The sequence below is a fragment of the Eptesicus fuscus genome, chromosome 15 (genome assembly GCF_027574615.1).
Source record: "Eptesicus fuscus isolate TK198812 chromosome 15, DD_ASM_mEF_20220401, whole genome shotgun sequence".
NCBI classification, from domain to species: Eukaryota; Metazoa; Chordata; class Mammalia; order Chiroptera; family Vespertilionidae; genus Eptesicus; species Eptesicus fuscus.
The window spans coordinates 45,590,217-45,605,582 of record NC_072487.1 but is presented as its reverse complement, the minus strand read 5'-3'; the positions used below and the strand labels follow the sequence as shown (position 1 = coordinate 45,605,582).

Below are 15,366 nucleotides of genomic sequence, written 5' to 3'. Positions count from 1 at the left end.
ACTTTGTTTGGGGCTGTGCTGTCTAGATTGGTAGCCCAGTGTGGTTTCCGAGCACCTGGGATGTGGCCGGTCTGAATCGACATATGCCCTAAGTGTGCAAATGCACACCAATCCCAAAGCCTTAGTACAAAAAAGAAATCTACTTTATTATTAATTTTTATATTGTTACATAGTGAAATGATACTATTTTGGATATCTTGGCTTCTGATAAAACACATTATTAAGATTAATATATTTATTTTACTTTTAAAATAATTTTTAAAATGTGGCTTGCATTATGTTTTTATTGAACAGCACTGCTCTAGAACATAATAAAGGCTGCATAAGTATTTTTTAAAGGAAATCATGGTGATGGTTTCTGCTTTGTGAAGTTGCCTCATTGTCATTTTATCTTCTGGGGCGTTCCATTCTTAGGGCACCGTAAGGCATTTGCATGGGGTCCTCTGATTTAGATAGTTTAGAAAAGGCTGGGGTAAGGAAGATGCATAATATTTCATTGTTTGTTAGAGGAGTGAGTAGAGAGTTTAAAAATAGCATCCCCCTCCCTCCTTCCGTTTCATGCTGATCCCTCCTGAGTTATTTCTGTTGGCCTCATTACGAACTGACATTTGATTCATTCAGTGAGCCCTGCCTAGGTCATTTAAAACAGAATGGACAGTTAGTGAAAGGTCAAAGCCACTATGGCTGGTGGTAGCTGCGCTGGGCCATGACAGAGTAGACTGAGGGAGCAGGAAGAACCAGCATGGCAAAATGCTTGGTCAAGATCCAGACTCGGCGGGGCCTCCGCCTGCAAATGGTGAACCACTGCAGCAGTGATGTGTTTGTCCGTCTGCTGAGACACGGCTCCAAGATCACAGCTAGGAACACGGGTAGGTGCCCTGCCCTGGGCTGCCGTGCCGAGACTGGAGAAGGGTGCGCGCTTCCAGCTTCCTGCTGGCTGCTGGCAGCTGGGCGGGAGGCCAAGGGTGAACCTAGTGTCAGAGGTTTGTGATAAAGATGGGCAAGAGAGAGGGAGGGAGACAAAATAAAGACACGCAGGAAGGAGAGTGAGTAAACCAATGCGAGGGGAAAATGGGAAGGCCTAAAATGGGGGTCCTGGCTCTCTTACCGAGTGAAAATGGTGTGAAGTCATACAAGCTAATAAATTACACTCTAGGCAGCAGGTTAGGAAGGAGGCAGTGGTGTTGTGGTGCTCAGGAATGATGGAAGATTATGAGAACAGACTGCCCAATCAAAGCAAAGCATGCTCCCCCTCCTTTCATTGTTTCAAGGGTAAAATCTTCAGGTGTGCTTGTCCGGATGAGCAAAACCCCCTTTATGCTCAAAGGAGAGCTTTCTCTGCCAATTTCCTTTTCATTGAAAATATCATAGTTTGTGATCCTTGGGGGAAATAGGAATTAAAAATGAAATTTTGAAACTCAGAGCTTATGTACAGCAGGAATGAGGGTGCTGGTTATCTATGTCGATGTCTAGGTCCATGTATAGGTCTATGTCTATATCTATACCTATGTCTATATATCTATTTCTATCTCTTTATCTCTATATCTCTATCTCTATATCTATATATGTGATTTTCAACTAATTAAAAAATCCTGGGAAGTGTTTGGATTGGCCATACCTCATGCACACATGTAGAACTGATTTTGAAGTGAAATTAATTTTATTTGTATACTGATATAGATGATATGTTCTTATAAAAGATTTTTAAAAGTACCAATATATAGAATATTTTCCTTGACCCTAATACTCCCAATAACCATTTTATGTATATTGACATGTACAAGAATGGAATTGTTCTGTATTATTTTATAATTTATTTTTTCACTTTGTCATATGATTTGAAGGACTTTCCATATAAATACATATTACTCTGTATCCTTTTAAAAATGGTTGAATAATATGTAGCATAGAGATACAGTAATCTAATCACCAAATGATTGTTGTAAATTGGTGTTTCCTGTTTATTGGTTATAACAGTGCTATGATGAACAGACATACACTGGCATTTCTCTAAAATAGATTCTTAAAAGTGTTATTGTTAAGTTTAAATTTTGATGAAATGGGCAAATCATCCTCTAAAAGACTAACATTCACGAACAAAGTATGAAAATGTCTACTGCCCATAATCACTAACTCTAATATGATCTTATTGTTTTAATTTACATGTCCCTTGTTACTAGTGAGGGTGAGCATCTTTTCAAATGATAAGTGGCCATTAGCATTTCTCCTGGAAATTGCTTATTTACTTTGCATATTTGTTGTGTTTTTGTCATTTCCTTATGGATTGTAGGGATTCTTTTGTAATTTGCATATTGATCCTTTGTCGTTTATAAATATTAAGTTTTTTTCTCCTACTTTGTTCTTAGCTTTCAGCTTTTTAAAATATTAGCCTTGTGACACAGACACTTAAAAATTTAAAAAAAATATTTTTATTGATTTCAGAGAGGAAGGGAGAAGGAGAGATAGAAATATCAATGAAGAGAGAGAATCATGGATTGAGCCCACAACCTGGGCATGTGCCCTGACTGGAAATTGAACTGTGACTGCCTGGTTCTCACAGGTCACTGAGCCACACCGGTCAGGCAAAATAGGCACTTTTTATAAGCACGACAACTTCTGCAGGTGAAAACTACTTAAATTTTGTATATTCTTTTTTTTTTTGTCAGTTTTCCTTACTCGAAGATTATAAAAACATGTCTTGTGTTCTTTTTTTCTTTGCAATTAATGCATTAGCTCAACTGCTTTTAACATACAAAAACGACAATTTCATATAGTGGTTTCATCTAACATTTGTTTTTATTTAAGCCATTAACTGCTTTGGAATTTTTAAGTATACATGACATGAAGCAGGGATATATGTTTCTCGCCCCCCCGCCCCCAATTGGTTAGCAGTTTTTCTCAAAGTTATTATGCTCAGAAGTTAGTATTCATGCTCCATTACTAACTTACAGTATAGTTGTGATATCAGGTAGGTCAAGTTCCCCTTCATCAATCTTTTCTCAACCTCAAATTTCTTAATATTTCATGTGGACTTTCTCCATTTGTCATTTTTGAAAAGACATTGAGATTTGTATTGGAACTGCAGTGAATTTTAATTTATTTAGAGAAGAACTGCATCTTCAAAACAGGAAGTTCTCCTGTTCAGGAAGATCTGCATGTTTCTTCATGTCTCCCCCCACGCTCCCTGATTTTCCTTTATGATGCTCGGCTCTGTTTTAACAATGTCCTCAGGCAAATTTTGCATATTTCTTATTCTAGATATTCTTGGATATTATGTGACTATTCTAATTTGTGCATTTAGCTACTTTGAATGGGATTTTCTATTATATTTTTATGTCTTTCTGGTATGTAGTAAACCACTGCTTTGATATGTTGATGCTGCATTTGAATACCTTACTGAATTCTGATTAATTATCCTGGCTCTTTATTTGAATTTTTGGCTTGCTAGATAATAGTTTCACCTGGAAATAGAGTTTGTGCCTTCCTTTCCAATATTTACATTCCTTATTTTTTGTCTTTATCATATTGCATTCTATGGGCCTCCAGAATAACACTGAAGAATAGTGGGGGTTATTGTCATGTTCCCGACTTTGGTGTGATGATTGATTGTGATGACAGAGAGATTCACAAGATGGTGCAACAGCTGCATCAGTTAGGATGCCATTAGCAACAAGTAACAGAGAACGCTAACAAACACTGGTTTAAATAAGATGATTTATTATCCAAGACAACAAGTCCCGAGTCGGGAAGGATTCCAGCATTGAGAACCCAGGTTCATTTAATCTCTGGCTCTTCTCAGTTGGCCAGAAGTCCCCGCAGGCCATTTGCTGTCACAGGGCTGCCAGAATTCCTGGTGTCTCAGATACAGATTCTTTCTCTTGACATTGTTGTACCTTTCCAGGATGCTCTTTTTAGAAGCAAGAAACCTTTCTCAGAAGTTTCTCCTTGTTCCCATCAAGACTCTTCCCTTCTTTTCATTTTCAGCATTGGCTCACATGCCCATTTCTTAACAGACACCATCACGAGACTGGAATTACTATGATTGGCTTAGATGAATCATCTAGGAGAGAAATGGACGATAAGGAGTCAACCATGGGAAACAGGAGATAAACAATCTCCATCAGACTAGTAATGGGGACAGGAGAGTTTTCCCAGAGGAAGTGACACAGAGTTTTAAAGAATGGGTAGGAGCCATCTGAGTGCAGAAGGGCATTCCAGGGAGAGGCAACAGTGTGTAAAGGTAGAGGCATGATGGAGCATGACACATTTGGGCACCTCTAGATAAATGAAAACACGCAGGGTAGAGAAGTGTGTTTGTGCTAAAGAGCTTAATCTTTAGCCGGAAAGTCATGAGCAACCTTTTAAGAAGGGAATTCATATGACTAATTAGGCATTTTGGAATGATTTTTCTGGCAACAATGGAGAAGGAGCCACACTGAGATCAGGGAAACCAGTGGTAAGAATGGAGGAATGGAGAGGCAGGGACAGCTCTGAAAGTGAATATGGTAGCAGAGTTTGCAGAAGTTGGTGACAGATTAGATGCAAGCAGTGAGTGAGAAATCTTGGTCACTTCTCAGATTGCTGGTGTGGGAGACTGGATTATGGTAGGTGGTAGAGGGAAAGGCTTGGGGGAGGGATAATAATGATAATTTGATTTTTGACATATGGAGATTGATGTGTTTACCTGTTTGCATGGTGAGTCTAACTGATGGGAAGGTTTCAAGTTGAGGTGGGTCAGAGATTGAGTAACATGAGGAAACTAAGTGATATTCTGAGTTCTCTGGTCAAATAAATTTGGGGAATATTGAGGTAAATAAAGCAACACTGCTTTCTTCTCTTCAGGATGTTGCAGACATTTTAATATGCTACTAGTAATGAGTGCTTGCCCCATGCCAGGCACCCCACATGCCTTCACTCATGTATTCTGCTCCACGTAATATCCCCATGAAGTATATCCTGGAGCTTTCCCCATTTTGCAGATGAGGAAACTGGAACAGAGTGGTTAAGTAACTTGGGCAAGGTCACAGGACAATCTGTAGAAGGTTGGGATTCAAATACAGAAAGTTAACTTCAGAGCTTGTACTTTTTTTATTTTAATCAACTATAGTCACCATGTTTTGCACTAGATCCCCAGACTTTATTCACCTTACAGCTGAAAGTCTGTACCCTTTTGTCAACCTCTCCCTATGTCAGTGGTTCTCAACCTTTTTAATGCCGCGACCCTTTAATACAGTTCCTCATGTTGTGGTGACCCCCAACCATGAAATTATTTTCGTTGCTACTTCATAACAGTAATTTTGCTACTGTTAATGAATTGTAATGTAAATATCTGTGTTTTCCGATGGTCTTAGGCTCTACAGCAGCGGTTCCCAACCTGTGGGTCGCAACCCACAGGTTGAGAACTGCTAGCAGGGTCGCCTAAGACCATTGGAAAACATGGTCTTTCCAATGGCCTGATTTTGGAGCACAACCCCAGCAAGGGAATCTAACTGCTCCTGAATGGCCCTCAGGCCTTTGCTAAGTTTTCAGCCAGGTCTTTGGATAAGCTTTGGTAATAGGTCAGGGAGGTGACAAATCCTCCCGTTCCTGTACCTGTCCCTGCAATTCCAACAATTGCTGTTAAAGAAAGGAGGAGAGGGAGCACTATGGCATGCCGTGTCCTAGCAGGCACATTAAAGGGTAGCCCAAATGATTGATTTTTGGCTATACGAATGTCAGGGGTAAGAAAGCCCAATGTACATACTCATGTCCAATAGTGGGGAGACAAAGATAAGAGTTGCTTCCACAAAGGAGGAAAAGTCTGTTATCTTCTAGGCAAGATGAAAAATCCACCTGAAGAGCAAGACTGAGTGTGGTATATGCCCATCCCACTGACACCAACCACACAGAGAGGGTCCCCGCCAGGGCAGCTCCTGTGAGGGGTTGGAATGGCCCCTGAGGATTGAGTTGGGATATAGTTTTGACTAAGATCGATGAGGAACCATTCATTCCTTTGTCCAACTAATTTTAAGCAATTAGCCTGGTCAGGATTCAGGTTACCATTAAGCCATGGCCAGAGAGTGACACATCTATTAGGTCTGCCTTGATAGAACTAGAATTAATAGGAGTTATTGGTAATCTCTGGCCTCCATGACCAACGTGGTGGGTTCTGGGCCCATGGATGTTGGAGGTACACCCAGTTGCCGGAAGGTTTGATGTTAATAGTCCTATTGCACAAATTGGGCCCTATTGTTCCTACCTGTGTAGGATGACTCCTTTGGCTGCACAGTGGTGCCTGTGGGTTGGAATAGTATCTGAAGACAGGGGCCTGTCCAAAGGAGGATGTGTGGGCCTGACTGAGCTAAGGTTGGCCTGAAATTCATTCCAAATGTCAATGCCTGGTCTAGTCCCTGCCACCAGGCCCCTGTGGAATTTTGAAGAGAGTCTGGCAGTGAAGTTTACTCAGGTTAATAGAGAGGCTGGGGTGACTTGATACCTAGAATTAATGGGTAAGCAGATCCAGCAGGTGGAGATACTCCCTGTTTTTTTTGGGGGGGGGGCTCCCTGTTTGTAAGGGGGAGGGGTGCCTAGTCACTGGGGTTGTTTAGTTTTAAAGGAGTCATCAAACCTTTTCTGTAAAGGGTCATAGTAAATATTTTCAGTTTTGCAGGCCATAAGGCCTGTTGCAGCTACTTCACTCTGCCCTCAGCAGAGCAGTGGAGACAATGGGCATTTCTATTGGGTGGGTTCCAATCAAACTTTATAGAAACTGGCTGTGGTTTGATTTGGCCCAATGACCTGATGCAGGGGCTGGAGCAGCAGAGGATAAGGGCCAGCCCTCACACAATTAGAACCAGGGCCAGCTTCCATTAGCACTAAGCATTTCATTAGCAGCTTCCTGGTTTTGTTGGAGAAACATCTCAACTGTTTACAAGCACTGGCCTCGAGGTATTTTCAAGAGACATCTCCTTTCTAATCATCCCTTTCTAATTCTCCTAAAGCAGCTCAACCCTTCACCATTCATGAGGGGCTGAGGGTCTCCCTTAAGTGGCAGAGCTGTGTCAAGAGCCCAGTTCTCCGGACCCATCATGAGAGAAGTGTTTCTCAGGGTTGCCCAGGGATGGCATCACAAGCACTCACTGCACCATTATCTCCGGGGGTGGGGCCCAGGTGACCTTGAAGCACAAGGAAAAGGAGCAGTGCCTTGCTTCTCCAGCCCATCTGGTGGCCCAAGGCACATGGCCGCAGGGCCAGGGCCCAGCATCTGCCGAGGCCGCTGGTCTTCACAAAACCCACAGCAGGTTTGAAGGGATAAACTTTATTAATCTACCTCAAACACTAGAGGCTAAAATTATAGTAGCTTATTTACAAGTGCTGCCTGTGGTCCAGGCGGGGCTAGGCCTAGCACTTCTGCAAACACACACCAAGCACAGCCTCCACGCAGGCAGGGCCACTTTCCACCTTCAGCACATAAAGAACACTTACGTTTATATACATGTGACCAGACCCTCAGAACACAAGGCAGGAGGGCACCAGACCAACAGGAAGAAGGACAGACAGACACAGATGGGCTGAGCATGCTGAGAAGGCTGGCGGGCCTGCCACAGTACTTCTTCAGGCTGTAGGTCAGGCTGCTGGGGATCCTGGTGCCCTGCAGGGACGGCAAGTTCCAGACAGCAGAGCTGGTGCGCTTGTGGTAGCGAGGCTTGCTCTTCTTGAAGATGTCCTCCAAGTCCAGCTGGCGATTGGTGACAAAGACCTTGATGAGGTTTGGGGAGTTGGGGGGGGGGGGGGAGGGGGGGAGAGTGGTAGTACCAATGGATGATGGCCTGGCTGAGCTGGGTGCCTCTGGCCCAGGAGGGGATGGACTTCCGAGGATGGAACTCATCATCAGTGGAGTCATCGCTATTCAGATCTATCCTATAGTTATCCAGGTTGATCTTGAGGGGAGTCCTGTGCCCCTGTGGAGTCATTTGATGTGAGGTATAAGCTGGAGACTGCACATCCATGGTCGTGTTCAGGCCTTTGCTGGTTGCTGCAGCCTCCTTGACTTTCTTCTCCTCCTCCTTCGTAGGCGCTCCTGCTCTTTCTTTTCCTCTTCTTCTGAACTTCCCTCTGCAGCCTCTCCTTCTGCAGCCGCAGGGCTTTCTCCCTTTCCTGCAGCTCCCTCTGGGCCTAGAGACGCTCCTGCTTCCGCTGCTCCACCAGCCTCTTGGCCTTGGCCGCCTAACACAACTCCTCCTCTTCCTCCCCCCCTCCTTTTGCAGAAGCTTTTGGTGTCGCCACTCTTCCTGCTCCTGTTGCAGTCACCTAAGCTTCCATGTCTCCTCCTCCTGTTTCCTGTGCACCTCCATGTCCTCCATCTTCTTGGCCTCTGACTTTTTCTTGGCCTTCTCCTCAGCCAATCGCTCCTCGGCTTTCTCAGTCTTCTCATCCAGCTGAGCAAACTTCTGTTTCTTCTTTTCCTCCTTCATTTGCTCCACCTGCTCCTGGGCCTGTAGCACCTGGTGCAGGTGCTCCTCCTGCTTCAGCTTCACCTCCACCAGCTGCCAATGCCACTTGTCCTCCTCTACCTTCTGTCTAAGGAGCTGCTCTGCCTCTTCCTTCCACCACAGGTTCTCCAGGCACTGCTGCTCCTTCTCCGTAGGGTCCATGAGCAGGGGAGAGTTGTGTTTAATGAAGGATTTCATGACACTGCTGCGGAAGGCTGAGGTCGGGGTCATGACCATCTGGTTCATCTGTTGGCCGGACAGGGGGAGAAGAGGTCTTGCTCCAAGGGTCCGCAGCTCCTCCTCGTCCAACTCACTCACAGCCTGCTTGTAGCTGTGCTTCCTCCTGACACTCTGGAGTGGCTCCTTGGGGCCATCTGCTTGATCAATCTTGGCCTCTTTCTGCCATACGGAGGGTGTTTCCTGGCCACCGGCTACAGGCTGTGAGCTGGGAGTGCTAATGGCAATCTTGGTGGCACTGCAGGGCCACAGGGTACTCCCTACATTCTTGGGGACCTCCATAGGCTCAGCCTCCTTGCCTCCCTGCCTCCCTGGTCCTCCTCAGGGCTGATTTTCTGGGGTACTGCAATATTTAGGTGCCTCTCCAGGTAACTGTGACAGATGCTATGCAGGCAGAGGCAGCCAGCTCTTTAGTGGCCTTCTTGGCAATTCTGCTGTTGAATTGGGGACGGTGCTCTCCAATTTGGCCACCAGAGAGTACTTCTGGCCAGAGAGTTCTTGGGACCCAGCAAAGATGAGGTGACCAAACTGTGCTGCACTGACTGACGGTCCACAAGAGAGCTTTTGGGTATGGAGAAGTTATCTGCCAGGATGGGAGCCAGACCCGCTCCTGCCATGGGAGACTGGGAACCAGGTGAGTCCCGTGGGCCTGGAGAGGTCCCTGTAAACCTGAGCTTGGAGGCAAACTGCTGCTTTGACCTCTCGCCCTTGAGGCCCCAGGGTGTATCAGGGAACTCACGGCAACAGACTCCAGTCTCCCGGTCTCTGACTTCTTGAGTGCTGATTCCTCATCTGATATCAAGATGATGTGGCTGGAGCCAGGGTTAGGGACAGAGTCCAGCAGAAATGCACTGGCTGAGGTGCTTCTTGGCACAGTGGCACTTACTGATGCCAATCTTCATCATGGGTACCAGCTGGCACTGTGCAACACTATTCTTGGGCTTGCAGATCAGCACTGTGTAAGACTCAGGGATGGACGAAGCAGCACGGGTCACCCTCCACATGATGGAGCCATTGTTCCCTGCCACCGTGGCCACTGCTCCACCTCGTCCTTATTGCAGAGATGTTAGGAGCTCAACTGGCTGCTCTGCGTCTTCCTGTGAGACCGCCTTTCCAGATGGGGTCTCTGTTTTCATCCTGAACATAAGATGGCTCTTCTTCTTTGGTCAGTTCTGCAAAGGCGTTTTAAGCATCAGCTCCTCCTCTTTGCTGAATTCTCTGGTGAACATGCACTTGAACTCCTCCTCGATTTCCTCAGGCCACACCAAATCCTCATTGTCCACATTGCTGACAAACTCCAGCAGGTGAAGGGGCCCTGGGGCTGTCGTCCCCATGATGGCTCTGTTCTGACTCGCTTCCTCTGAACTCCAGCGCCAGGAGGTATTGGGGGACCCTGACGCATACTGGGAGGAACTGGATTGTCTGGCATTGGGGAAGAAACTCGGGGCAGCTTTCTATCAGACTGTGCCAAGACCTCCCCTGTCCCAGAGCTGATTGGCAACCATATCTGAGCCCCCATCGTCCTGGAGCACCTCAGACTATAATAAATTTTAAAGTCTGTTTTATTTCTAACTCCAACTGTTAATTCCCACAATAGCAAGTGATTTGTTTTTTGTTTTGTTTTTGGTTTTTATACTGGCTATGATACAATCATAGCAGAGCTGACATATAATTAGGTGACCATAAAATTTTGAGAGAAAAAGGGGGCGCTTTAGTAATGCTGCTAGGAAAACAGTCCCAGGTAAGTGGGGACAGATGAGCACCCTACATATAATAACACTGTGGTTTCAGCCAGTGAAGTTGGGCTAGTAACAAAGAAGACTTCTTCCTTAGTTAGGAAGTGAGGAACTCTCTGGGCCTCTCAGATCCCCTTCCCTTCAGGCAACATGGTGGTCTGGAACAAGCTTTGGAGGCAGACAAGCCTGGGTACAAATCCCTGCTCTGTTGCTTTCTGGCTTTGTGACCTTGTGCAAGTTATGCAATCTCTCTGAACCTCAGTTTCCTCATCTCCTCTTGTCACATGATCACATGTTTAAAGGGTCCAGCCCTATAAAGATTCATTAGAAATCTTAGTCTCTTCCTCCCTATCTCCCACCATTTTTCTCAACAGATAAAGGAGAAATAGCTCTGCTTGTTGTATAGAGGTGATTGGTACTTTCAGAGAAAGTATGTGTAGAGTTTTAAGTGGGATGGTGTATTGATAGACTAAGATATAGCCACAAAACACTGGAACTGGAGGGGTCTGGACCATTTGTAAAGTCCAGTACTCCTACAGCTGAAGTGATATGTCTGAGGACACACAGAGTTCTGGCTCAGCTGGGGACTGAATCCGGGTTCTTGGAATTCCAAGCCATTGCTCTTTCCCCTCCATCATACTTCCCAGAAGTTCGCTTCTCTCCTATGCTTCACTCTTCTCTTTCTCTCAATTCAAGAGGATAGCATATTTCCCAGAGGCAGTATAGCTAAGCTGATCAATATATGTAAATCAGTCAGAGCTTAGCTCACCTTAAGAGGGGTGGTTCTGGTTAAAAAGTGACAGATATGTGACTTCTGTAGTCTTGACAATTTGGTGTGTACTTGGCAGTAGCGACTATAGCAGATTCCAAATAGGAAAGTCATTGCCAAGTGGGTAAATAGCTGGTTTGGCTCAGTGGATAGAACACTGGCCTGCGGACTGAAGGGTCCTTGGTTTGATTCCAGTCAAGGGCACATGCCTGGGTTGCAGGCTTGATCCCCAGTAGGGGGTGTGCAGGAGGCAGCCAATCAATGATTCTCTCTCATTGATGTTTCTATCTCTCTCCCTCTCCCTTCCTCTTTGAAATCAATAAAAATATATTGAAAAAAAAAAGTTACCCCAAGTAACCCCAACTCCAAAGTCTTTTGCTAAGGAGGTTAGTGTGGATAAATGCAAATGACAGGTGATCTCTTATCTTTTGATATTGCCATATTGTCCTTAAAGTGCTTTCTCACATTTTTCTTTTCTATACACTTCTGAGTCTTCCCACAAACTCAGGAGATAGTTAGGTGTTACTATTATCTTCATTTTGACACACTTGTTCTGGTGATACCAAATACTGCATTGCTTCATTCATAAAGGTTGTGGCATACAGGCAAACCAGATAAGGGCCATTAGCTGGTTTCTTTAGCTGTTTTGCATACAAACTGCTGATAATCTCAGCTGTAGTATTTGGATTTTGTCACAAATGTGCTTGGAGTTAAGAGAGGAGCAGATTTCTGAATATAAATGTGAGCAATGCTTATTCCATTTTTACCTGCCACTAATTTTGCTGTATACTAAAATATACCTTCAGCAGTGAGATGAACAACGTTTTCAGTGGCAGCATCTGTCCTCAGCCTGCTGAGTAGGTTGTGTTGTGGTGCATGGAGTGTCTTTAGGGAGTACCATCACAATGGGATCACGTGAACGGTGTGGACTGGCATGTGAAACCTGCTTGACTATCTGTGGCAGGCACACTGCCTACCCATCATCAATGGGCAGTCTATTCCATCAGTATCTTTTGATTCTCACTATTTTACTTTATTTATTTATTTTTGTATATTTTTACCTGAAGATATTTTTCCATTGATTTTTAGAGAGAGTGGAAGGGAGGGGTGAGAGAGACACATCAACTGTTTGCCTCCCATACACACCAGGGGACTGAACCTGAGGTACGTTCCCTTGACCAGAATCAAACCTGGGACCCTTCAGTCCACAGGCTGATGCTCTATCCACTGAGCAAAACAGGCTAGGGCATGATTCTATTTCACTTTATAAAGTATTTCTTCAAATTGAATAATGAAAATAATGGTATAAAAACATAGTTATATCACTACAATAAAATGTAATTATAATAGTTAACATTTATATTCAATGTTAGAAACTTTCAGAAACTTTTACAGCTATTTTCTAACTAATTGTGCTGCATAATTAAACTCGAAAACTATTTCCTATATCACTGTCACTTGACTCCTTTAAAAAAAGTATTCAGACTTTGAGCTTTGTGAATATATTCAGGAGGCTTCTCATATGTGATTGAAATAAAATAAATTTAATGGAGCAGAGTAGATAATCTTACTAATTTCATATTTCTGGTCTCTCTGGATATTTTTTGTTAGAACTCACCAGGAAAGATATGTAGGAAACTTTGAGCATCTATCACGTAAAGAAAATAAAGAAAATATGGATGACCAACTATAATTCTCCTTGTACTCTATAATAGTAAAGAACTTGTTAGGAAATTAATTTATTTGTTAATAAAATGATAGTGCTTGATAATAGATAAAATGTAGCCTAATGTTCTTTGGTAAGCTATTAACATCTCATTTCTATAGTTTTTTTTTCATAGATAGCACTTAGGCCTCCATAATGTCATTTAACCTTCACCCCAGCCTTATGAGGTAGGTGTACTCTTGTGTTGTAGCTAAGCAAACTGAGCTCCAAGAATATTAAGTATCTTAAATTAAAAATTACTTAATTACTACAGTCTCTTAATGTAAGTGGCAGAGCTTGAATTTAAAGCCAGGGTTGTCTAACCCTTTGTCTGGTCTCTTCTCCCAGCTGTTTTACAATTTGAACATAGAGATGAGGGGGAAGTAATAAGAAACTCCAGCACATCTAACACTAGCAATTAGAAAATCTCTGAGAGGAAAAGAAAGCATTTATTTCCCCGCCTACCTCCTCCTTTTCAGAAAAATAAGTGATGACTTCTGTTAATGAGATCAAGGTACTGGATTTGAAACACCAGGAATCTAGCTGATTTTATTATACTAGTAGTAGCGTCTATTGACTAACAGCCTATACGCCTAAAAAGACCCACAGGCACATTTTGTATTGACCACACAGATGTTTTATAAAAACTGAATTTTAAAGCTTTCAGATGGAGTAAAATATGGTCAGGTTTTCCCCAGTCACCACCATTCCCTATTGTCCTATGCCTGGCCCACACTCATTCACATTAGGCAACCCCCTGACCCATTGAGGCACTGGTCTTTGTGACCCTGGATTAGTTACTGTGATTATCTTCCCCAGAATCTACTTGCTTTAATTTTTGCTAGTGCTCGTATTTTTTTCTCCTTAGACCTTAGATTCTTCAGAAGGAAAATGAGGGAAAGAGAATAGGGAGAGCTGGGGACAGGGACTGAAATTTTACATAATGTGGCCCATAAGGTCTCACTGGGAAGGTGACATTTGCTTAAAGACCTGCAAAGGGGGAGAGAGCATGAACCTATCTGCAGGGAGGGTGCTCTGAGCAGAGGGAACAGCAAGTGCAAAGGCCCTTTGGTGGGAGCATGACTGGCATGTTGGAGGAACAGCAGGGCATCTGTGTGGCTGGAGTGTAGCGAACAAGTGAGTCACAGGAGAACAAGGTCAGAGAGGTTAGGAGGGAAAGGGAGGGCACACTGAGTAGATCCCTAGACATCCCTGCAAGCACTGTGCTTACACTCTGAGTAAGGTTAGAGAATGTTGAGCAGATAAGTGACATGATCCGCCTTATGTTTGCAAAGGATCACTTAGGCTGCTGTGTTGACAGTGGCCCTTACACGGGCAAGGGCTGAAGCCGGGAGACCTGATCAGAAGCTGTTGCAGTCATCTACATGAGAAAGGATGGTGGCTTGGACCAGGGTGCTAACAGAGGTGGTGGTGAGAAGTAGTTCGATTCTGGATATGTTTTGAAGGTAGAGACACAGAAGTGCTGACAGTCCAATGTGGTTGTGAACTGAGGAAGGTCAAGGTTTTTGGTCTGAACTACTGGAAGAATGGAGTTGCCATCAATGAAATACTGCAGTCTGGAAACTTGAGATTTTCCATAACCTCTTGTTATTGGGAGAGGCTTTTGGAAGGCAGAGACAGAGGGAGAAAGGGCTGTGTATTAGGACAAGGAGACTTAAGGAGGAAAGGCCATGCGTGTGAGTGAGAAAAGGCTGTTAGAATACAGAGCATGGGAGATCTGTGTGACCACAGGGGCAAAGAAAAAGCCAATGGGAGTGGTCTTTGTAGAGCAGTAATACTGGTCAGATACAATATGTTATGTTCACTGCTTTCTGAAGGAAAAGAGGACTATGACTCTCCTCCTGGGGAAATGGAATACCAGAACGTAAAGATGTAGCATTCCAAGTAGTCCTAACTCTTGTCATCTTTCCCTATAATTCCGATATTTTCTCTCTTCAGGTTTCATGAGGTATTATAGGATAGTAGAAAATTTATGGCTTGCATTTATTTTTTTTTTTGTGTGTGTTTCAAATAAAACTTTATTTACAAAAACAGGAAGAGTGCTAGATTTGGCTCATGAGCAGTGGTTTGCCAACTCCTATCAATTATGAATTATGTTAGCAGTAAGGTGAGCCCCAAAAATCAGGGGTCCTGGTAGAACACAAAGGATACTTGGGATTCAGATAGCAAGGCAAATATCTTTACTACTGCGGAGGGTGTGCACGCACAGGGTCTGGTGGCATGCACACTATTTTTTATTTTTATTGAGGTGAAGTTCACATAAACCATTTTCAAGTGAACAATTTGGTGGCATTTAGTACATTCACACTGTTTTGCAACTAACACTTTTATTTAGTTTCAGAATATTTTTATTGCCCCAAAGGAAGCCCCAAACCCATTAAGCATTTACTCCCCACGCCCCTCTTGTCTCAGCACCCTGGTGACTGA

General features: G+C 43.8%; 1 protein-coding gene and 1 pseudogene across 2 annotated transcripts in view; one reads left to right on the top strand and one right to left on the bottom strand.

The window, feature by feature from the left end:
* Positions 1 to 15,366, top strand: part of FRMD3 (FERM domain containing 3) — a 253,370-nt gene that overhangs the window by 224,953 nt on the left and 13,051 nt on the right. The gene's annotated exons all lie outside the window — the stretch shown is intronic.
* On the bottom strand, positions 5,507 to 10,042 carry LOC103286551 (inner centromere protein-like; annotated as a pseudogene).